Source organism: Oncorhynchus gorbuscha, linkage group LG10 (assembly GCF_021184085.1).
Source record: "Oncorhynchus gorbuscha isolate QuinsamMale2020 ecotype Even-year linkage group LG10, OgorEven_v1.0, whole genome shotgun sequence".
In the NCBI taxonomy this organism is placed as follows: Eukaryota; Metazoa; Chordata; class Actinopteri; order Salmoniformes; family Salmonidae; genus Oncorhynchus; species Oncorhynchus gorbuscha.
The window spans coordinates 64,741,404-64,766,403 of NC_060182.1; the positions used below are offsets into that span (position 1 = coordinate 64,741,404).

A 25,000-nucleotide genomic window follows, 5' to 3' on the forward strand; every position below is an offset into this window, starting at 1 on the left:
ACAGCTTGGAAAATTCCCGAAAATAATGTCATGACTTTAGAAGCTTCTGATAGGCTAAGTGACATCATAAGAGTCAATTGGAGGTGTACCTGTGGATGTATTTCAAGGCCTACTTTCAAACTCAGTGCCTCTTTGCTTGGCATCATGGGAAAATCAAAAGAAATCAGCCAAGACCTCAGAAAAGAATTGTAGACATCCACAAGTCTGGTTCATCCTTGGGAGCCATTTCCAAACGCCTGAAGGTACCACATTCATCTCTACAAACAATAGTACGCAAGTATAAACACCATGGGACCATGCAGCTGTCATACCACTCAGGAAGGAGACGTGTTCTGTCTCCTAGAGAAGAACGTACTTTGGTGCGAAAAGTGCAAATCAATCCCAGAACAACAGCAAAGGACCTTGTGAAGATGCTGGAGGAAACAGGTACAAAAGTATCTATATCCAAAGTAAAACAAGTCCTATATCGACATAACCTGAAAGACCGCTCAGCAAGGAAGAAGCCACTGCTGCAAAACCGCCACTACAGTTTGCAACTGCACATGGGGACAAAGATTGTACTTCTTGGAGAAATGTCCTCTTGTCTGATGAAACAAACATAGAACTGTTTGGCCATAATGACCATTGTAATGTTTGGAGGAAAAAAAGATGAGGCTTGCAGGCTGAAGAACAACCATCCCAACCGTGAAGCACGGGGGTGGCAGCATCATGTTGTGGGGGTGCTTTGCTGCAGGAGGGATTGGTGCACTTCACAAAATAGATGGCATCACGTGTAAAGATAAGTACGTGGATATATTGAAGCAACATCTCAAGACATCTGTCAGGAAGTTAAAGCTTGGTCGCAAATGTGTCTTCCAAATGGACAATGACCCCAAGCATACTTCCAAAGTTGTGACAAAATGGCCTATGGACAACAAAGTCAAGGTATTGGAGTGGCCATCACAAAGCTGTGATCTCAATCCTATAGAACATTTGTGGGCAGGACTGAAAAAGTGTGTGCGAGCAAGGAGGCCTACAAACCTGACTCAGTTACACCAGCTCTGTCAGAAGGAATGGGCCAAAATTCACTCAACTTATTGTGGAAAGCTTGTGGAAGGCTACCCGAAGCGTTTGGTCCATGTTAAACAATTTTAAGGCAATGCTACCAAATACCAATTGAGTGTATGTAAACTCTGACCCACTAGGAATGTGATGAAAGAAATAAAAGCTGAAATAAATAATTCTCTCTACTATTATTCTGACATTTCACATTCCTAAAATAAAGTAATGAATCCAATTGAGCACATCTGGGACATCATGTCTCGCTCCATCCACCAACGCCACGTTGCACCACAGACTGTCCAGGAGTTGGCGGATGCTTTAGTCCAGGTCTGGGAGGAGATCCCTCAGGAGACCATCCGCCACCTCATCAGGAGCATGCCCAGGCGTTGTAGGGAGGTCATACAGGCACGTGGAGGCCACACACACTACGGAGCCTCATTTTGACTTGTTTTAAGGACATTACATCAAAGTTGGATCAGCCTGTAGTGTGGTTTTCCACTTTAATTTTGAGTGTGACTCCAAATCCAGACCTCCATGGGTTGATAAATTTGATTTCCATTGATAATTTTTGTGTGATTTTGTTGTCAGCACATTCAACCATGTAAAGAAAAAGTATTTAATAAGAATATTTCATTCATTCAGATCTAGGATGTTTTATTTTAGTGTTCCCTTTATTATTTTGAGCAGTGTATATATATAATTTTTTACGCACACAACAATTTAGGCAACAGGGATCTTGATCCAGGTGGGGATTGAATGTCTCTGCCATAGAGATCCTATTCAATTTCTAGAGGGGATACAGCCAACAAACCCTCAAAGTTACCGAATGGGGTGAAAATGGCAGCCATATTGGTCAGGGAGAAATCCCAACCCGTCTAATTGGAATGAATGGCAGTAGAGACATAATCATAAAAGTAAGGCATGTGATATATCAGACATTGTGAAATAAAATTACTGTCAACTTAAAAATATTGTCAAATAATTATAAATACAGTTTGTACGGGTTATACGCCAATTTTCTGTATAAACAGCCTCTAAACTATATCTAAACAGACTATAGACTCTGGTTGATTCTCTCCTCTAGATGTGTGTTCTCTCTCTGTTCTGGGTAGTAGTTACAACTCTCTCTCTCTGTTCTGGATAGTAGCTACAGCTCTCTCTCTCTGTTATGGGTAGTAGTTGCAGGTCTCTCTCTCTCTCTCTGTTCTGGGTAGTAGTTACAGCTCTCTCTCTCTCTCTCTGTTCTGGGTAGTAGGTACAGCTCTCTCTCTCTGTTATGGGTAGTAGTTACAGCTCTCGCTCTCTCTATCTGTTATGGGTAGTAGTTACAGCTCTCTCTCTCTCTCTGTTCTGGGTAGTAGGTACAGCTCTCTCTCTCTGTTATGGGTAGTAGTTACAGCTCTCGCTCTCTCTCTCTCTCTGTTCTGGGTAGTAGGTACAGCTTTCTCTCTCTGTTATGGGTAGTAGTTACAGCTCTCTCTCTCTGTTCTGGGTAGTAGGTACAGCTCTCTCTCTCTGTTCTGGGTAGTAGTTACAGCTCTCTCTCTCTGTTCTGGGTAGCAGTTACAGCTCTCTCTTCTCTGTTCTGGGTAGTAGTTACAGCTCTCTCTCTCTCTCTCTGTTCTGGGTAGTAGTTACAGCTCTCGCTCTCTCTGTTCTGGGTAGTAGGTACAGCTCTCTCTCTGTCTCTCTGTTCTGGGTAGTAGGTGCAGCTCTCCCTCTCTGTTATGGGTAGTAGTTACAGCTCTCTCTCTCTCTCTGTTCTGGATAGTAGTTACAGCTCTCTCTCTCTCTGTTCTGGGTAGTAGTTACAGCTCTCTCTCTCTCTCTGTTCTGGATAGTAGTTACAGCTCTCTCTCTCTGTTCTGGATAGTAGTTACAGCTCTCTCTCTCTGTTCTGGGTAGTAGTTACAGCTCTCTCTCTCTCTCTCTGTTCTGGATAGTAGTTACAGCTCTCTCTCTCTGTTCTGGGTAGTAGGTACAGCTCTCTCTCTCTCTGTTCTGGGTAGTAGGTGCAGCTCTCTCTCTCTGTTATGGGTAGTAGTTACAGCTCTCTCTCTCTCTGTTATGGGTAGTAGTTACAGCTCTCTCTCTCTGTTATGGGTAGTAGTTACAGCTCCCTCTCTCTGTTCTGGATAGTAGTTACAGCTCTCTCTCTCTGTTCTGGGTAGTAGTTACAGCTCTCTCTCTCTCTCTCTGTTCTGGATAGTAGTTACAGCTCTCTCTCTCTGTTCTGGGTAGTAGTTACAGCTCTCTCTCTCTGTTCTGGGTAGTAGGTACAGCTCTCTCTCTCTGTTCTGGGTAGTAGTTACAGCTCTCTCTCTCTGTTCTCTCTCTTCTCTGTTCTGGGTAGTAGTTACAGCTCTCTCTCTCTGTTCTGGGTAGTAGTTACAGCTCTCACTCTCTCTGTTCTGGGTAGTAGTTACAGCTCTCTGTCTCTCTGTTCTGGGTAGTAGGTGCAGCTCTCCCTCTCTGTTATGGGTAGTAGTTACAGCTCTCTCTCTCTCTGTTCTGGATAGTAGTTACAGCTCTCTCTCTCTGTTCTGGGTAGTAGTTACAGCTCTCTCTCTCTCTCTGTTCTGGATAGTAGTTACAGCTCTCTCTCTCTGTTCTGGATAGTAGTTACAGCTCTCTCTCTCTGTTCTGGGTAGTAGTTACAGCTCTCTCTCTCTCTCTGTTCTGGATAGTAGTTACAGCTCTCTCTCTCTGTTCTGGGTAGTAGTTACAGCTCTCTCTCTCTCTCTGTTCTGGGTAGTAGGTGCAGCTCTCTCTCTCTCTGTTCTGGGTAGTAGTTACAGCTCTCTCTCTCTGTTATGGGTAGTAGTTACAGCTCTCTCTCTCTCTGTTCTGGGTAGTAGTTACAGCTCTCTCTCTCTGTTCTGGATAGTAGTTACAGCTCTCTCTCTCTGTTCTGGGTAGTAGTTACAGCTCTCTCTCTCTCTCTGTTCTGGATAGTAGTTACAGCTCTCTCTCTCTGTTCTGGGTAGTAGTTACAGCTCTCTCTCTCTGTTCTGGGTAGTAGGTGCAGCTCTCTCTCTCTGTTATGGGTAGTAGTTACAGCTCTCTCTCTCTGTTCTGGGTAGTAGTTACAGCTCTCTCTCTCTGTTCTGGATAGTAGTTACAGCGCTCTCTCTCTCTGTTCTGGATAGTAGTTACAGCTCTCTCTCTCTGTTCTGGGTAGTAGTTACAGCTCTCTCTCTATGTTCTGGGTAGTAGTTACAGCTCTCTCTCTCTCTGCTCTGGATAGTAGTTACAGCTCTCTCTCTCTGTTCTGGGTAGTAGTTACAGCTCTCTCTCTCTCTGTTCTGGATAGTAGTTACAGCTCTCTCTCTCTCTGTTCTGGGTAGTAGTTACAGCTCTCTTTCTCTCTCTCTCTCTCTCTGTTCTGGGTAGTAGTTACAGCTCTCTCTCTCTCTCTCTCTCTCTCTCTCTCTCTCTCTCTCTCTCTCTCTCTCTCTCTCTCTCTCTCTCTCTCTCTCTCTCTCTCTCTCTCTCTCTGTTCTGGGTCTCTCTACAGTAGTTACAGCTCTCTCTCTCTGTTCTGGTAGTAGTTACAGCTCTCTCTCTCTCTGTTCTGGATAGTAGTTACAGCTCTCTCTCTCTGTTCTGGGTAGTAGTTACAGCTCTCTCTCTCTCTGTTCTGGATAGTAGTTACAGCTCTCTCTCTCTGTTCTGGATAGTAGTTACAGCTCTCTGTTGTTCTGGATAGTAGTTCTCTCTGTTCTGGGTAGTAGTTACAGCTCTCTCTCTCTCTCTCTGTTCTGGATAGTAGTTACAGCTCTCTCTCTCTGTTCTGGGTAGTAGGTACAGCTCTCTCTCTCTCTGTTCTGGGTAGTAGGTGCAGCTCTCTCTCTCTGTTCTGGGTAGTAGTTACAGCTCTCTCTCTCTCTGGGTAGTAGTTACAGCTCTCTCTCTCTGTTCTGGGTAGTAGTTACAGCTCTCTCTCTGTTCTGGATAGTAGTTACAGCTCTCTCTCTCTGTTCTGGGTAGTAGTTACAGCTCTCTCTCTCTCTCTGTTCTGGATAGTAGTTACAGCTCTCTCTCTCTGTTCTGGGTAGTAGTTACAGCTCTCTCTCTCTGTTCTGGGTAGTAGGTGCAGCTCTCTCTCTCTGTTATGGGTAGTAGTTACAGCTCTCTCTCTCTGTTCTGGGTAGTAGTTACAGCTCTCTCTCTCTGTTCTGGATAGTAGTTACAGCTCTCTCTCTGTTCTCTCTCTCTGTTCTGGTAGTTAGTAGTTACAGCTCTGTTCTAGTAGTTACAGCTCTCTCTCTCTGTTCTGGGGTTAGCTCTCTCTCTCTGTTCTGGATAGTTACAGTCTGTTCTGGGTAGTAGTTACAGCTCTCTCTCTCTCTGTTCTGGGTAGTAGTTACAGTTCTGTTCTGGGTAGTAGTTACAGCTCTCTCTCTCTCTGTTCTGTTCTGGGTAGTAGTTACAGCTCTCTCTCTGTTCTGGATAGTAGTTACAGCTCTCTCTCTCTCTGTTCTGGATAGTAGTTACTCTCTCTCTCTGTTCTCTCTCTCTCTGTTCTGGATAGTAGTTACAGCTCTCTCTCTCTCTGTTCTCTCTCTCTCTGTTCTGGTAGTAGTTACAGCTCTCTCTCTCTCTCTGTTCTGGGTAGTAGTTACAGCTCTCTCTCTCTCTGTTCTGGATAGTAGTTACAGCTCTCTCTCTCTCTGTTCTGGATAGTAGTTACAGCTCTCTCTCTCTGTTCTGGATAGTAGTTACAGCTCTCTCTCTCTGTTCTGGATAGTAGTTACAGCTCTCTCTCTGTTCTGGGTAGTAGTTACAGCTCTCTCTCTCTGTTCTGGGTAGTAGTTACAGCTCTCTCTCTCTTTGTTCTGGATAGTAGTTACAGCTCTCTCTCTCTGTTCTGGGTAGTTACAGCTCTCTCTCTCTCTGTTCTGGTAGTAGTTACAGCTCTCTCTCTCTGTTCTCTCTCTGTTCTGGATAGTAGTTACAGCTCTCTCTCTGTTCTGTTACAGCTCTCTCTTCTGGGTAGTAGTTACAGCTCTCTCTCTCTGTTCTGGATAGTAGTTCTCTCTCTGTTCTGGGTAGTAGTTACAGCTCTCTCTCTCTCTGTTCTGGTAGTAGTTACAGCTCTCTCTCTCTCTCTGTTCTGGGTAGTAGTTACAGCTCTCTCTCTCTCTCTCTCTCTCTCTGTTCTGGGTAGTAGTTACAGCTCTCTCTCTCTCTCTCTCTCTCTCTCTCTCTCTCTCTCTCTCTCTCTCTCTCTCTCTCTCTCTCTCTCTCTCTCTGTTCTGGGTAGTAGTTACAGCTCTCTCTCTCTCTGTTCTAGTTACAGCTCTCTCTCTCTCTGTTCTGGGTAGTAGTTACAGCTCTCTCTCTCTCTCTCTCTCTCTCTCTCTCTCTCTCTCTCTCTCTCTCTCTCTCTCTCTCTCTCTCTCTCTCTCTCTCTCTCTCTCTCTCTCTCTCTCTCTCTCTCTCTCTCTCTCTCTCTCTGTTCTGGATAGTAGTTACAGCTCTCTATCTCTCTCTGTTCTGGTAGTAGTTACAGCTCTCTCTCTCTCTCTGTTCTGGGTAGTAGTTACAGCTCTCTCTCTCTCTGTTCTGGGTAGTAGTTACAGCTCTCTCTCTCTCTGTTCTGGATAGTAGTTACAGCTCTCTCTCTCTCTCTGTTGGGTAGTAGTTACAGCTCTCTCTCTCTCTGTTCTGGATAGTAGTTACAGCTCTCTCTCTCTGTTCTGGATAGTAGTTACAGCTCTCTCTCTCTGTTCTGGATAGTAGTTACAGCTCTCTCTCTCTCTGTTCTGGATAGTAGTTACAGCTCTCTCTCTCTCTCTGTTCTGGGTAGTAGTTACAGCTCTCTCTCTCTCTCTGTTCTGGATAGTAGTTACAGCTCTCTCTCTCTCTGTTCTGGATAGTAGTTACAGCTCTCTCTCTGTTCTGGGTAGTAGTTACAGCTCTCTCTCTCTCTGTTCTGGATAGTAGTTACAGCTCTCTCTCTGTTCTGGGTAGTAGTTACAGCTCTCTCTCTCTCTCTGTTCTGGGTAGTAGTTACAGCTCTCTCTCTCTCTCTGTTCTGGGTAGTAGTTACAGTCTCTCTCTCTCTCTCTCTGTTCTCTCTCTCTCTCTCTCTGTCTCTCTCTCTCTACTCTCTCTCTCTCTGTTCTGGTAGTAGTTACAGCTCTCTCTCTCTGTTCTGGGTAGTAGTTACAGCTCTCTCTCTCTTCTGTTCTGGTAGTAGTTACAGCTCTCTCTCTGTTCTGGGTAGTAGTTACAGCTCTCTCTCTCTGTTCTAGTTACAGCTCTCTCTCTCTCTGTTCTGGATAGTAGTTACAGCTCTCTATCTCTCTCTGTTCTGTTCTACAGCTCTCTCTCTCTCTCTGTTCTGGATAGTAGTTACAGCTCTCTCTCTCTGTTCTGGGTAGTAGTTACAGCTCTCTCTCTCTGTTCTGGATAGTAGTTACAGTAGTTACAGCTCTCTCTCTCTCTTCTGTTCTGGGTAGTAGTTACAGCTCTCTCTCTCTGTTCTGGGTAGTAGTTACAGCTCTCTCTCTCTCTCTGTTCTGGGTAGTAGTTACAGCTCTCTCTGTTCTGGATAGTAGTGGTAGTAGTTACTCTCTCTCTCTCTCTGTTCTGGGTAGTAGTTACAGCTCTCTCTCTCTCTCTGTTCTGGGTAGTAGTTACTCTCTCTCTCTCTGTTCTGGATAGTCTCTCTCTCTCTCTCTCTGTTCTGGGTAGTAGTTACAGCTCTCTCTCTCTCTCTCTGTTCTCTAGTAGTTACAGCTCTCTCTCTCTCTCTCTCTCTCATGTTCTGGGTAGTAGTTACAGCTCTCTCTCTCTGTTCTGTTCTGGTAGTAGTAGCTCTCTCTCTCTCTGTTCTGGGTAGTAGTTACAGCTCTCTCTCTCTCTGTTCTGGGTAGTAGTTACAGCTCTCTCTCTCTCTCTCTGTTCTGGGGTAGTAGTTACAGCTCTCTCTCTCTCTGTTCTACAGCTCTCTCTCTCTCTCTGTTCTGGATAGTAGTTACAGCTCTCTCTCTCTGTTCTGGGTAGTAGTTACAGCTCTCTCTCTAGTTACAGCTCTCTCTCTCTGTTCTAGTAGGATAGTAGTTACAGCTCTCTCTCTCTCTCTGTTCTGGGTAGTAGTTACAGCTCTCTCTCTCTCTGTTCTGGATAGTAGTTACAGCTCTCTCTCTCTCTCTGTTCTGGGTAGTAGTTACTCTCTTTCTCTCTCTCTCTCTCTGTTCTGGGTAGTAGTTACAGCTCTCTCTCTCTCTCTCTCTCTCTCTCTCTCTCTCTCTCTCTCTCTCTCTCTCTCTCTCTCTCTCTCTCTCTCTCTCTCTCTCTCTCTCTCTCTCTCTCTCTCTCTCTCTCTCTCTCTTCTGGTTACAGCTCTCTATCTCTCTCTGTTCTGGTAGTAGTTACAGCTCTCTCTCTCTCTCTGTTCTGGTAGTAGTTACAGCTCTCTCTCTCTGTTCTGGGTAGTAGTTACAGCTCTCTCTCTCTCTCTGTCTCTGTTCTGGGTAGTAGTTACAGCTCTCTCTGCTGTTCTGGATAGTAGTTACAGCTCTCTCTCTGTTCTGGGTAGTAGTTACAGCTCTCTCTCTCTCTCTGTTCTGGGTAGTAGTTACAGCTCTCTCTCTCTCTGTTCTGGATAGTAGTTACAGCTCTCTCTCTCTCTGTTCTGGGTAGTAGTTACAGCTCTCTCTCTCTCTCTCTGTTCTAGTTACAGCTCTCTCTCTCTGTTCTGGGTAGTAGTTACAGCTCTCTCTCTCTCTCTGTTCTAGTAGTTACAGCTCTCTCTCTCTCTGTTCTCTCTCTCTCTCTCTCTCTCTCTCTGTTCTCTCTCTCTCTCTCTCTCTCTCTCTGTTCTGGATAGTAGTTCTCTCTCTCTCTCTGTTCTGGATAGTAGTTACAGCTCTCTCTCTCTGTTCTGGGTAGTAGTTACAGCTCTCTCTCTCTCTCTCTGTTCTGGGTAGTAGTTACAGCTCTCTCTCTCTCTCTGTTCTGGATAGTAGTTCTCTCTCTCTCTCTGTTCTGGATAGTAGTTACAGCTCTCTCTGTTCTGTTCTGGTAGTAGTTACAGCTCTCTCTCTCTCTGTTCTGGGTAGTAGTTACAGCTCTCTCTCTGTTCTAGTCTCTGTTCTGGGTAGTAGTTACAGCTCTCTCTCTCTCTCTGTTCTGGGTAGTAGTTACAGCTCTCTCTCTCTGTTCTACAGCTCTCTATCTCTCTCTGTTCTGGTAGTAGTTACAGCTCTCTCTCTCTCTGTTCTGGGTAGTAGTTACAGCTCTCTCTCTCTCTCTCTCTCTCTCTCTCTCTCTCTCTCTCTCTCTCTCTCTCTCTCTCTCTCTCTCTCTCTCTCTCTCTCTCTCTCTCTCTCTCTCTCTCTCTCTCTCTCTCTCTCTCTCTCTCTCTCTCTCTCTCTCTCTCTGTTCTGGATAGTAGTTACAGCTCTCTCTCTCTCTGTTCTGGTCTCTCTGTTCTGGATAGTAGTTACAGCTCTCTCTCTGTTCTGGGTAGTAGTTACAGCTCTCTCTCTCTCTGTTCTGGGTAGTAGTTACAGCTCTCTGTTCTGTTCTGGATAGTAGTTACAGCTCTCTCTCTCTGTTCTGGGTAGTAGTTACAGCTCTCTCTCTCTGGATAGTAGTTACAGCTCTCTCTCTCTCTGTTCTGGGTAGTAGTTACAGCTCTCTCTCTCTGTTCTGGGTAGTAGTTACAGCTCTCTTTCTCTCTCTCTCTCTTCTGGGTAGTAGTTACAGCTCTCTCTCTCTCTCTCTCTCTCTGTTCTGGATAGTAGTTACAGCTCTCTCTCTCTCTGTTTCTGGTAGTAGTTCTCTCTCTCTCTCTCTCTGTTCTGGATAGTAGTTACAGCTCTCTCTCTCTCTCTCTCTCTCTCTCTCTCTCTCTCTCTCTCTCTCTCTGTTCTGCTCTTCTGTCTGTTCTGGATAGTAGTTACAGGCTCTCTCTCTCTCTGTTCTGGATAGTAGTTACTCTCTCTCTCTCTCTGTTCTGGATAGTAGTTACAGCTCTCTCTCTCTCTGTTCTGGGTAGTAGTTACAGCTCTCTCTCTCTCTACAGCTCTCTATCTCTCTCTGTTCTGTTAGTAGTTACAGCTCTCTCTCTCTTCTGTTCTGATAGTAGTTACAGCTCTCTCTCTCTCTGTTCTGGATAGTAGTTACAGCTCTCTCTCTCTGTTCTCTCTCTCTCTCTGTTCTGGGTAGTAGTTACAGCTCTCTCTCTCTTTGTTCTGGATAGTAGTTACAGCTCTCTCTCTCTCTGTTCTGGGTAGTAGTTACAGTCTCTCTCTCTGTTTACAGCTCTCTCTCTCTCTCTGTTCTGGGTAGTAGTTACAGCTCTCTCTCTCTCTCTCTCTCTCTCTCTCTCTCTCTCTCTCTCTCTCTCTCTCTGTTCTGGATAGTAGTTACAGCTCTCTATCTCTCTCTGTTCTCTCTCTCTCTGTTCTGGGTAGTAGTTACACTCTCTCTCTCTCTCTCTCTCTGTTCTCTCTAGTAGTTACTCTCTCTCTCTCTCTCTCTCTCTCTCTCTCTCTCTCTGTTCTGGATAGTAGTTACAGCTCTCTCTCTCTCTGTTTCTGGTAGTACAGCTCTCTCTCTCTCTCTGTTCTGGGTGAGTAGTTACAGCTCTCTCTCTCTCTCTGTTCTGGGTAGTAGTTACAGCTCTCTGTTCTGGGTAGTAGTTACAGCTCTCTCTCTCTCTGTTCTGGATAGTAGTTACAGCTCTCTCTCTTCTGTTCTGGGTAGTAGTTACAGCTCTCTCTCTCTCTCTCTCTCTGTTCTGGTAGTAGTTACAGCTCTCTCTCTCTGTTCTGGTTACAGCTCTCTAGTAGTTACAGCTCTCTCTCTCTCTGTTCTGGATAGTAGTTACAGCTCTCTCTCTCTGTTCTGGGTAGTAGTTACAGCTCTCTCTCTCTCTGTTCTGGATAGTAGTTACAGCTCTCTCTCTCTCTGTTCTGGGTAGTAGTTACAGCTCTCTCTCTCTCTGTTCTGGATAGTAGTTACAGCTCTCTCTCTCTCTGTTCTGGGTAGTAGTTACAGCTCTCTCTCTCTCTCTCTCTCTGTTCTGGGTAGTAGTTACAGCTCTCTCTCTCTCTCTCTCTGTTCTGGGTAGTAGTTACAGCTCTCTCTCTCTCTCTCTCTCTCTCTCTCTCTCTCTCTCTCTCTCTCTCTCTCTCTCTCTCTCTCTCTCTCTCTCTCTCTCTCTCTCTCTCTCTCTCTCTCTCTCTCTCTCTCTCTCTCTCTCTCTCTCTCTCTCTCTCTCTCTCTCTCTGTTCTGGTAGTAGTTACAGCTCTCTCTCTCTGTTCTGGGTAGTAGTTACAGCTCTCTCTCTCTCTCTCTGTTCTGGGTAGTAGTTACAGCTCTCTCTCTCTCTGTTCTGGGTAGTAGTTACAGCTCTCTCTCTCTCTCTGTTCTGGGTAGTAGTTACAGCTCTCTCTCTCTGTTCTGGATAGTAGTTACAGCTCTCTCTCTCTCTGTTCTGGGTAGTAGTTACAGCTCTCTCTCTCTCTCTCTCTCTGTTCTGGTAGTAGTTACAGCTCTCTCTCTCTCTCTGTTCTGGGTAGTAGTTACAGCTCTCTCTCTCTCTGTTCTGGATAGTAGTTACAGCTCTCTATCTCTCTGTTCTGGATAGTAGTTACAGCTCTCTCTCTCTCTGTTCTGGATAGTAGTTACAGCTCTCTCTCTGTTCTGGATAGTAGTTACAGCTCTCTCTCTCGCTCTGTTCTGGGTAGTAGTTACAGCTCTCTCTCTCTCTACAGTGGCTTGCAAAAGTATTCACCCCTTGGCATTTTTCCTATTTTGTTGCCTTACAACCTGGAATTAAAATGGATAGGGCCTCCCGGGTGGTATGGTGGTCTAGGGTACTGCATTGCAGTGCTAGTTGTGCCACCAGAGACCCTGGGTTCACGCCCAGTTTCTGTCGCAGTCGGCCGTGACCGGGAGGTCCGTGGTGCGACGCACAATTGGCCTAGCGTAGTCTGGGTTAGGGAGGGCTTGGCCGGTAGGGTTATCCTTGTCTCATCGCGCACCAGCGACTCCTGTGGTGGGCCAGGTGCAGTGCGTGCTAACCAGGTCACCAGGTGCACGGTGTTTCCTCCGACACATTGGTGTGGCTGGCTTCCAGGTTGGATGCGCGCTGTGTTAAAGAAGCAGTGCGGCTTGGTTGGGTTGTGTTTTAGAGGACGCATGGCTTTCGACCTTTGTCTCTCCCGAGCCCGTACGGGAGTTGTAGCGATGAGACAAGATAGTAACTACTAATTGGATACCACAAAATTGGGGAGAAAAGGGGGTAAAATTCATTATAAAAAAAAAATATGTTGTAAATTTGAAGATGCAAAATATTTTTCATTGTGAAAAAGACCTAGAAATAAGACAAAAGAACTGAAAACTTGAGCGTGCATAACTAGTCACCCCCCCAAAGTCAATACTTTGTAGAGGCACCTTTTGCAGAAATTACAGCTGCAAATCTCTTGGGGTATTGTCTCTATAAGCTTGGAACATCTAGCCACTGGGAGTTTTGCCCATTCTTAAAGGCAAAACTGCTCCAGCTCCTTCAAGTTGGATGGGTTCCGCTGGTGTACAGCAATCTTTAAGTCATAACGGATTCTCAATTGGATTGAGGTCTGGGCTTTGACTAGACCATTCCAAGACATTTAAATGTTTCCCCTTAAACCACTCGAGTGTTGCTTGCGCAGTATGCTTAGGGTAATTGTCCTGCTGGAAGGTGAACCTCCGTCCCAGTCTCAAATCTCTGGAAGACTGAAACAGGTTTCCCTCAAGAATTTCCATGTATTTAGCGCCATCCATCATTCCTTCAATTCTGCCGATGAAAAACATCCCCACAGCATGATGCTGCCACTACCATGCTTGACTGTGGGAAAGTGTTCTCGGGGTGATGAGAGGTGTTGGGTTTGCCCCAGACATAGCGTTTTCCTTGATGGCCAAAAAGCTCAATTTTAGTCTTATCTGACCAGAGTACCTTCTTTCATATGTTCGGGGAGTCTCCCACATGCCTTTTGGTGAACACCAAACGTGTTTGCTTATTTTTTTCTTTAAGCAATGGCTTTTTTTCTTGGCTCTCTTCAGTAAAGCCCAGCTCTGTGGAGTGTACGGCTTAAAGTCATCCTATGGACAGATACTCCAATCTCCGCTGTAGAGCTTTGCAGCTCCTTCAGGGTTATCTTTGGTCTCTTTGTTGCCTCTCTGATTAATGCCCTCCTTTCCTGGTCTGTGAGTTTTGGTGGGTGGCCCTCTCTTGGCAGGTTTGTTGTGGTGCCATATTCTTTCCATTTTTAATAATGGATTTAATGGTGCTCAGTGGGATGTTCAAAGTTTCTGATATTTTTTTTATAACCCAACCCTGATCTGTACTTCTCCACAACTTTGTCCCTGACCTGTTTGGAGAGCTCCTTGGTCTTCATGGTGCCACTTGCTTAGCGGTGTTGCAGACTCTGGGGCCTTTCAGAACAGGTGTATATACTGAGATTATGTGACAGATCATTTGACACTTAGATTGCACACAGGTGGACTTTTATGTGACTTCTGAAGGTAATTGGTTGCACCAGATCTTATTTAGGGGCTTCATAGCATAGGGTGAATACATATGCACGCACCATTTTTTCAGTTTTGAATTTTTTTGAATTTTTTGAAACAATAAACAATTTGGAATATTTGTGTATGTCCATTACATGAAATCCAAATAAAAATCCATTTAAATTACAGGTTGTAATGCAACAAAATAGGAAAAACGCCAACGGGGGTGAATACTTTTGCAAGGCTCTGTATGTCTGTTCTGGGTAGCAGTTACAGCTCTCCCTCTCGCTCTCTCAAGTTGGCCTTAAACTGTTCCCCTTGATCTGAGTGGGTGCTACAGTCCAGTCTCCTCGTCTCACTCTCCTCTCCTCTGGTGTGAGGGGTAGTATAGAGGCGCCAGTAGAGCTGAGCTGTGTTTGCTTAACCAGGTTCATTCCTCTCTGTTTCCATCTTGCCTCACTCTGAAGAAATTAAATATATATAGTGTGTGTGTCCTGTGTTAGGGTTCAGTGGAGCGAAGGGAAGGGGATAGGTCCTGAGTTTACAGTCTTCCTCCACAGCTGAACAGGCTCACCCCTGACCTGGACTGACGCTCTGCTGCTTCCTGTTGCGCACGCACGCACGCACGCACGCACGCGCACGCGCACGCGCACGCGCACACGCACACGCACACACACACACACACACACACACACACGACTGATCACTAGAAATAGACAGTGAATTCCAAAAAGGTCCCCTGAATGTTGATATATGCCTTCAGCAACATAAATGAGTGCCCAGCACTGAACTGGTGCTGCTCAGAGCCAGAGCGTGCTGCTTAGACCACTAGGCCATCACAGTTCACAATACTCCAGCAAGCCGTGAGAATACTTGATGATACTTGATGATAATAGCGCATCTTTTAGAATTATTTTATTTTAAGCCTTTCCCAAACCATGACCCTAACCTTATCCACTCAGAATGAATACCTAAACTTAACCCTTTGAGTTGTTTCTGTTTTAACCCAGTAACTACGCAGAATTATCCCTGTAACCACGCAGAATTAATAGAGAAAATAGAGTTCAGCCATAATACGTCGAATTTTGAAGGGAAACTGTGATATCTTGTTGCACACACATTTAATTAACTTACACACGCACACAAACACCAGGGTTTATCTGCTTTTGACGGATAAAAAAAAATCCGATAAATAAAAATTGTCGAGGAGTAAAATAAAACTTCCCATTGTGAAATTATGCTTTTTAGCCTACTCATTGTCAGTCTATATCATTGTCAGTCTTATCAGTCTATAGATGAATTTGGAATTAAATTGGCAAGTGTGTACAGTATATTCTTTACATTACTTATTTATCACACACGTACCACATTCAGATAGGCCGTACGGCCTTTGAGCGAAAAATCTGTCAGACAGTTGAAGAGTTACAGCATCTCGAACAGCAAACGCACAGGCAAAGGAAGGCAGACTTCATCAGCGCGTCACACACCACTTTGCATTGCGCTTTGAAACCCTACACTTAATTGTTTGAAACCCCTGAACGTTTTACAAGATATTACCTTGCTTCAAAGTAGCCTAGCCAAAATCAGACGATATCCGTGAAGGAAATTATTTTATATCAACTTTCTTTCGTTGTCCAGTAGCCAAAGGCACAATCCTAGTCATACTAGCAACCCATGTTAGTTGTTGCATATTACAGCTCCCCTCTTTCTACATTTCTAACGGACATTTTCATCTCTGTCACATGAAACCGCTTGCATGTTCGGTGCGCTTCGACAAGAGTGTTTTCCCATTCATTATCTTATGGAACGAACATTTGCGTGTAGCCTACTGCCTTGCGCGTATAAAGACTGCACATAGTTTCATCCTCAACTTGCATGTTCTGTTACTATGAATTACCATCATCTAATCAGGTTACCCACCCAATGCATATGGGTCCGGTCAATTTCTCAAATGTCTGGACAAATTAAAATGTTCAGGGTGTATTGCGCCACATTTTCCTAATGGAAACCCTGACACACACACACACACACACACACACACACACACACACACACACACACACACACACACACACACACACACACACACACACACACACACACACACACACACACACACACACACACACACACACACACACACACACACACACACACACACAGCCCAACAGCACACTGCATACTTCTAAAAGATCCACAGCAGCTAATCCCACACAGACTCCAACTAGAGAATGGAGAGTCCCTTTTATAACATCCTATTCTGTGAGAATTGCTACAGCCTCTGGTCATGCCTGCTATCCTACTCTATACAGAGCCAGGACATGAGTCTGCCTCCCAAAGAATCATTGATGTAGAGGGACTGACGCCAAGCTAAACGCTGCTAAACAAGCTCAAGTGGTAACCCTTCAGAAGCAAGTCAGTCAGGGTGCCTTTTAAGTAAAGCCATGTTCACATGTCTGGCCTGGAGCAAGACTTGGGTACAAAGTGTGCGACAGCAGCCATGTGTGTGCCCAAAACAGAAAATAGGTCTGCATGAGTTCAGCAAAATGCACTTGACAGAATATTGATCATAGGAAAATACTGTGTGTAATACACAAACAGCAGTGTTTCACTCCTAAATAACCCTTGTACAGTATTTCACAGTAAACTAAGAGTAGGCAGCAGAGGAGCAGTTTAACAGGGTAGCTGGATACTAGTCCCCCCCCCCTCTGTCTCTGAGCCTCTCTCCCCCTCCTTCTCTGTCCCTTCCTCCCTCACTCCCTTTACCTCCCTTCCCAGCATGCAGTGGTGTTGAGTGGGCCACAGTGCAGAGCCCTAACCCCTCTGTGACATTACAGCTCTGAAGAGAACACAGGGAGAACATAAGGAGCATGCATGGCATGTTCCTCACACACACATACCATGGGTGGGAGGACTGGTGCCACACACACACACACACACACACACACACACACACACACACACACACACACACACACACACACACACACACACACACTGAGGGGGAGTGTGTGTGTGTGTGTGTGTGTGTGTGTGTGTGTGTGTGTGTGTGTGTGTGTGTGTGTGTGTGTGTGTGTGTGTGTGTGTGTGTGTGTGTGTGTGTGTGTGTGTGTGTGTGTGTGTGTGTGTGTGTGTGTGTGTGTGTGTGTGTGTGTTTAAGGAGCGGGGGTATCGGCCTCCCCAGCTGCGCCTTGTCAATCATGACCCAGGCAGCAGTGGGAAAAACAGAGGAGAGGAGGAGGGAGAGAGAGTGGTCATTCTATTTTTCTCTTTTGTTTCATGAAAGTCTGGCTGAGACCACCGCAATTGGAGCATCACACCACCATGTATGTGAGGAATGTGGAAGGTCGGAGTTGTGTGTTACTCACATTATCTAGGGTTTGGAAAAAACATTACACCTAAAACCTACACATTTCATACAACTTGTGATTCAAAGGTGTCTGAGTCCATTTTGCCTCACTTCTCCCCCCCCCCCTCCCCTCTCTCTCTCCCAATCTTTCCACATGGTTCCCCCTCCACTCCCTGTCATGGAAACAGAACAGAGCAGGCTGACTGCTTGACTGGCTGTCAGGGGAGGAGAGGAGAGAGCAGGGCAACATGTACTGACTGGAACGGCAAGGCTACAGTAGGCAGCGTGTGAAAGCTCAGACTAGACGAGAGGAACAGGCTTCACTGGAGCACAGCCTCAGGTGTCAGGGCTGGAAGCTGCTCTCACAAGGTAGAGATCAACCCAACACCACTGCTAAAAGTGAAGCTAAAAGTTAGGCTAAAAGTGAATAAGTGTCCAGGCTTGAGTAGATACGCACACACACACACGCACACACACACAATCAGAAACAATAACAGGACAGTTCCATTACTATTTCCATTTCAGAAGCTCTTATCCAGAGTGACTTGCAGTTGGTGCTTTCATCTAAAGACACCTGGGTGGGACAACCACATATCACAGTCATAGTAGAGTTCCCTGACCCTCGGTTCCCCCAGTGGGGAGATGACAGGAGCTTCAGACCCAGCATCAGACAGTTGAAAGAAAACGGTTCTGGCTGCTTCCTGACACACACACACACACACACACACACACACACACACACACACACACACACACACACACACACACACACACACACACACACACACACACACACACACACACACACACACACACACACACACACACACACACACACACAGAGAAAACCAACGCATGGGCGTTCTAGAAACAAAATACACCTGCCAAACATCCCTGCAGATTAACATCTAGTCTATCTGTTTCTATGGTTGGAAATAGTCCAGAAATTGCTCTGAGGCGATGCTGGGATTAAAGCAACATAATGTGAACTGATGTGATGTGCCTGGTAGTGTAGTGAAGGCTGAGCTGAGACACTCTGGGAACACACTGACACATCAACGCAATCTCTCAGTTACAAAAAAACCTTTCATGATGGAGGTTCAGAGACATCGAGAGGAGAGGGAGGGAGAGGGGGAATGCTTAAAGAGAGAGGAAGAGAGGGACGATGTTGAGAGAGCTAGGGAATGGCAGCGAGATATTGGATCGGAGAGAAAGAAAGAAGGGTGAAAGAGAGAGAGAGAGGTAAAACAGGCAGCATGTGACAGACAGAGACCGCAGAGGGTTACACTTCCGTAAAGAGGGAGACGGTTAAAAGGGAGAGAACGAGAGAAAAGCGGGAGATGATAGGGACTGAAATACAGAGTAAATGAAGGAGAGGAAGAGAGAAAGGAATGTGAGTCTGATGGTGCCTGTGTTGAACTACCTCCTCCATCTTGACTAGCTGAGAGACTATTGCACTGACAAGGCTCATTGTAATTAAATCAAATGAGTGTATAAGGCAGGATCCAGCTCAGAATATTACCCTAGTACACCTGTTCTCTCCTCTCCCTTCCTCTCCGCTTCTCCCTGCTCCTCTCCTCCCCTTTCCTCTGCACTCCCTTCCTCTCCTCTCTGCTTCTCCCTCCCATCCTCCCAGTTCCTCTGCTCTCCCCTCCTCTCCCTTCCTCTCCTCTCCACTTCTCCCCCCTCCTCTTTTCTTCTCTCTGCTTCTCGCCCCTCAAGTCCTCTCCTCTCCACTCTAACAATACTTAGTGTAGCAGAGCCCAGTCTAAGGTGCCCATTTCTACTTATGTAGGCAGTGCACACACAACAGAGTGGTGTAGTGTTAATGTGGGCATTAGATCTGAAATGGGCAGTGAAATCTAGGTCTGCCCTCAGAGACTGAGGGGGAAGAGGAGCCTAAAGGGAATCGGATTGTTTGATTGAAGAGCGTAGCTCTAATCCCACCCTGAGTGACAGAGCTCTCCACCAATCGTGCACTGACAGCTCAGGGAGCACAGAGGAAGCGGAGGGAAGAGAAAGGGAAGGGAAAGGGTTGCAGTGTGCACTACTTTTCTCTTCCCCCTCTGTTTCTTTCATTAAACACAAATACAGTTTGTATTTTACATATTTTACGCACTCAAATAAGTGGATGTTTTTTTAGTGACACTCCTATACTTTAGTAATGGTGGGGATTGGCTGGGAGAGCTGTCACTCACCGGGAGGCTGGAGGGGCGGTCCTGCGGGATCAGACCCATGTCCTCAAGGTTGGCCTTCCCAGAATTCCCTGGGACATGCTGCTGACTCCTGGTGCTGCCTCTGTAGCTCTCCTGCGGAGCCTCCTGGAGAGAGAGAGAGAGAGAGAGAGAGAGAGAGAGAGAGAGAGAGAGAGAGAGAGAGAGAGAGAGAGAGAGAGAGAGAGAGAGAGAGAGAGAGAGAGAGAGAGAGAGAGAGAGAGAGAGAGAGAGAGACAAAGATAAAGAGAGAGAGAGAGAGAAAGACAAAGAAAGAGAGAGAGAGAGAGCAAGAGAGAGCAAGAGAGAGTGAGAGAAAGCAGAAAGAGAGAAGAGAGAATGAGAATGAGTGGAATAGAGTATATAGAGAGAAAAAAAATGATGGGGGAGGGAGGGTTTGACAGAAAATGACATCATGCATTAGAGTGTGTCTCAGGGGGCAGGGGTCTGATGAATGGAGCAGAGCTCTAACAGCAGCTTTGCACAGGATGAATTAAAGTGAGCTAGCCTCCCTCCATGTTTTGACCAGCTGTGAAGGATGCTTGAATGCCTGTCAAGCTCTGAAACCTCAGGTACGTGTGTGTGTGTGTGTGTGTGTGTGTGTGTGTGTGTGTGTGTGTGTGTGTGTGTGTGTGTGTGTGTGTGTGTGTGTGTGTGTGTGTGTGTGTGTGTGTGTGTGTGTGTGTGTGTGTGTGTGTGTGTGTGTGTGTGTGTGTGTGTGTGTGTGTGTGTGTGTGTGTGTGTGTGTGTGTGTGTGTGTGTGTGTGTTAGGTATACAGGCAGAGTGTCCTCCAGTCAGGCAGTGGACCAGATAGATAGAAGTAAATACAGGACAGTAATACCAGACTGTAATTAGGTTTTAATTGAATGCTGCTGGACACACTGTTTAGCTTGGGAGACATGACAGCCTAGCAACACTACTGCAGCACATCCACAGAGTGTAGACAAACACACACACCACACACACTACAACCCAATACGCGACAATAAACCACCTACTGGTGGACACACAAGCGTGGGTGAATCTATTGTCACACAAACACATACACACACACACACACACACACACACACACACACACACACACACACACACACACACACACACACACACGGATGTCATAAGGTGAATGAACCAATTTGTAAGTCGCTCTGGATAAGAGCGTCTGCTAAATGACTTAAATGTAAATGTAATACACCACACACACACACGCACACGCACACACACACACACACACACACACACACACACACACACACACACACACACACACACACACACACACACACACCAAAACAACCCATCAACAGTCGTCTATTCCACCAAATCTGATATCTTGAGAAACACACCTTTATCCTTTCCCCCAAATTGTTTTCTCTTAACTATAATCACAACCATATTAAGTCTGTAAACCAATTTACTTTCCAGAGATAAAAATGTAATGTTTCTAATTTCGTTCCTTTCATTGAGTAGTCAGATCATCCTACATGGTGTTCAGTTATCAGACAGCCACCAGGACAATGGAAGGATGCTTCTATCCGGGGTACAGGATTACCTCTCTCTCTGCTGGCATCACAATCACGGACACCACAAACACATCGTCTGTACAATCTCTTGACTTAAGTGGCTCTGAAGAACCTCAGGAGGTCATTCACTACAACAGCAGCGAGGCTGAGGTCTCCCAAACCAATAGACGTGGTTCTATATTTAGTACTATGGTGGTGAAGCCTAATGACATAGAGCCTCCCTGGACAGTGCACTAGGCAGGGTACCAGGGTACACTCAACTCTACAGTGGCACCATGCCAACCTACAAGCTTTATTACATCACACACCAGAGGCAGCCCTTCATTTAGCATGACGCCCCTTACACAAATATATAGCTGTTTTCCCTGTACAAACACACAGCAATGTTCCTTACACAAACACACAGCACTTCCCAAAGTAAACAGAGACGAAGACAGGGGAAGTCATCCACTTGAAAAGTATGTAATGCAGACATCCTGAGACTGGTCTGGCCACACTCACCACTCCACTAGTGTACACACTGGCAGATAGACAGACGGACACGGGCAGACACTCACCACTCCACTAGTGTACACACTGGCAGATAGACAGACGGACACAGGCAGACACTCACCACTCCACTAGTGTACACACTGGCAGATAGACAGACTGACACGGGCAGACACTCACCACTCCACTAGTGTACACACTGACACACACTCACCACTCCACTAGTACACACTGGGATAGACAGACTGACACGGGCAGACACTCACCACTCCACTAGTGTACACACTGGCAGATAGACAGACTCCACTAGTGACTGGCAGATAGACAGGGCACGGGCAGACACTCACCACTCCACTAGTGTACACACTGGCAGATAGACAGACGGACACGGGCAGACACTCACCACTCCACTAGTGTACACACTGGCAGATAGACAGACGGACACGGGCACACACTCACCACTCCACTAGTGTACACACTGGCAGATAGACAGACGGACACGGGCACACACTCACCACTCCACTAGTGTACACACTGGCAGATAGACAGATGGACACGGGCACACACTCACCACTCCACTAGTGTACACACTGGCAGATAGACAGACGGACACGGGACGGACACTGGCAGATAGACAGACTGACACGGGCACTCACCACTCCACTAGTGTACACACTGGCAGATAGACAGACGGACACGGGCACACACTCACCACTCCACTAGTGTACACACTGGCAGATAGACAGACTGACACGGGCAGACACTCACCACTCCACTAGTGTACACACTGGCAGATAGACAGACGGACACGGGCACACACTCACCACTCCACTAGTGTACACACTGGCAGATAGACAGACGGACACGGGCAGACACGCATCACTACATTAACTTAATTGAAAACAGGAGAGACACTGCAAAGACTAGTCAATTATTTACTTAGGCAGAAATGTGTGTGAGTGAGAGAGCGAGAGCGAGAGAGAGAGAGAGAGAGAGAGAGAGAGAGAGAGAGAGAGAGAGAGAGAGAGAGAGAGAGAGAGAGAGAGAGAGAGAGACAGACAGAGACAGAGATAGAGACAGAGAGAGAGACAGACAGAGACAGAGATAGAGACAGAGAGAGACAGAGAGAGACAGAGAGAGAGAGAGAGAGATCAGATCGATGCCCCTCCTGCCCATCCCATGCACCCCACCCCCACAAAGAGGGCCTCGACATGGAAGTCACACATACGCCCAGGTAGTGAGCGGGCAAACAGGCCCAACCCCCACTCTTACACTAGCCCAAGCCAAGCCATGTACCAGATGCTCAGCAGGCTCTACTCACACTTACTGGCCTGAGGCCAAACCACACGACCAACAACATTGGACACTTTATGGAACACAAAGGCTTCACTATATCATCCTGGAACATCCAAGGCCTGAGGTCATCTGCCTTTGGCCTAAAGAGCAGGAACCTGGACTTCACCAAAGAAATCGGTAATACAGACATGGTCATCCTGCAAGAAACCTGGTATAGAGGAGACGGACCCACTGGTTGCCCTATAGGTTACAGAGAGCTGGTAGCCCCATCCACCAAACTACCAGGTGTGAAACAGGGAAGGGACTCAGGGGGTATGCTAATTTGGTATAGAGCAGACTTAACCCACTCCATTAAATTAATCAAAACATGAACATTTTACATTTGGCTACAAATTCAAAAGGAAATGATCTTAACAGAGAAAAATGTCCTCCTGTGTGCTACCTATATCACCCCCACTAGAATCCCCATACTTTAATGAAGACAGCTTCTCCATCCTGGAGGGGGAAATCAATCATTTCCAGGTCCAGGGTCATGTACTCGTCTGTGGCGACCTAAATGCCAGAACCGGACAAGAACCTGACACCCTCAGCACACAGGGGGACAAACACCTGCCTGCAGGTGACCGCAGTCCCTCCCTCCTCGGCACAACTATGTCAACATAACCAACAAAAACGGGTCACAACTCCTGCAGCTCTGTCGCACGCTGGGTATGTACATAGTCAATGGTAGGCTTCGAAAGGACTCCTATGGTAGGTACACTTATAGCTCATCTCTTGGCAGTAGTACTGTAGACTACTTTATCACTGACCTCAACCCAGAGTCTCTCAGAGTGTTCACAGTCAACCCACTGACACCCCTATCAGACCACAGCAAAATCACAGTCTACTTGAACAGAGCAATACTCAATCATGAGGCATCAAAGCCAAAGGAACTGCGTAACATTAAGAAATTATATAGGTGGAAGGAATGCAGTTTGGAAACCTACCAAAAAACAATTAGGCAACAACAAATTCAATCCTTTTTAGACAATTTCCTGGGTAAAACGTTCCACTGTAATAGTGAAGGTGTAAATTTGGCAGTAGAAAATCTTAACAGTATATTTGACCTCACAGCTTCCCTATCAAATCTAAAAATCTCAAATAGAAAACCGAAGAAAATTAACTACAATGACAAATGGTTTGATGAAGAATGCACAAAATCGAAGAAAGAAATTGAGAAACCCGTCCAACCAAAAACATAGAGACCCGGAAAACCTGAGTCTACACCTTCACTATGGTGAATCACTAAAACAATACAGAAATACACTACGGAAAAAGAAGGAACAGTATGTCAGAAATCAGCTCAATGTAATTGAAGAATCCATAGACTCTAACCACTTCTGGGAAAATTGGAAAACACTAAACAAACAACAACACGAATAATGATCTATCCAAAATGGAGATGTATGGTTAAACCACTTCTCCAATCTTTTTGGCCCTATAACAAAGAATAAAGAGCAAAACATATACATGATCAAATACAGATCTTAGAATCAACTATTAAAGACTAACAGAACCCACTGGATTCTCCAATTACCTTGAATGAGCTACAGGACAAAATAAAAACCCTCCAACTCAAAATGGCCTGTGGTGTTGATGGTATCCTTAATGAAATGATCAAATATACAGACAACAAATTCCAATTGGCTATACTAAAACTCTTTTACATCATCCTTAGTTCTGGCATATTTCCCAATATTTAGAACCAAGGACTGATCACCCCAATCCACAAAAGTGGAGACAAGTTTGACCCCAATAACTAGCGTGGGATATGCGTCAACAGTAATCTTGGGAAAATCCTCTGCATTATCATTAACAACAGACTTGTACATTTACTCAATGAAAACAATGTACTGAGCAAATGTCAAATGGGCTTTTTAGCAAATTACCATACAACAGACCACCTATTCCCCCTGCACACCCTAATTGACAACCAAACAAACCAAAACAAAGGCAAAGTCTTCTCATGCTTTGTTCATTTCAAAAAGCCTTTGACTCAATTTGGCATGAAGGTTTGCTATACAAATTGATGGAAAGTGGTGTTTGGGGTAAAACATACGACATTATAAAATCCATGTACACAAACAACAAGTGTGCGGTTAAAATTGGCAAAAAAACACACACATTTCTTCCCACAGGGCCGTGGGGTGAGACAGGGATGCAGCTTAAGCCCCACCCTCTTCAACATATATATCAACGAATTAGCGCGGGCACTAGAAAAGTCTGCAGCACCCGGCCTCACCCTACTAGAATCTGAAGTCAAATGTCTACTGTTTGCTGATGTTCTGGTGCTTCTGTCACCAACCAAGGAGGGCCTACAGCAGCACCTAGATATTCTGCACAGATTCTGCTAGACCTGGGCCCTGACAGTAAATCTCAGTAAGTAAAATAATGCTGTTCCAAAAAAGGTTCAGTCACCAGGATCACAAATACAAATTCCATCTAGACACTGTCGCCCTAGAGCACACAAAAAACTATACACACCTTGGCCTAAACATCAGCGCCACAGGTAACTTCCACAAAGCTGTGAACGATC

At 45.8% G+C, this 25,000-nt stretch overlaps 1 pseudogene; it reads right to left on the bottom strand.

Moving 5' to 3' along the window:
- LOC124046349 overlaps positions 1–25,000 on the bottom strand; it is a 228,665-nt pseudogene that overhangs the window by 140,676 nt on the left and 62,989 nt on the right.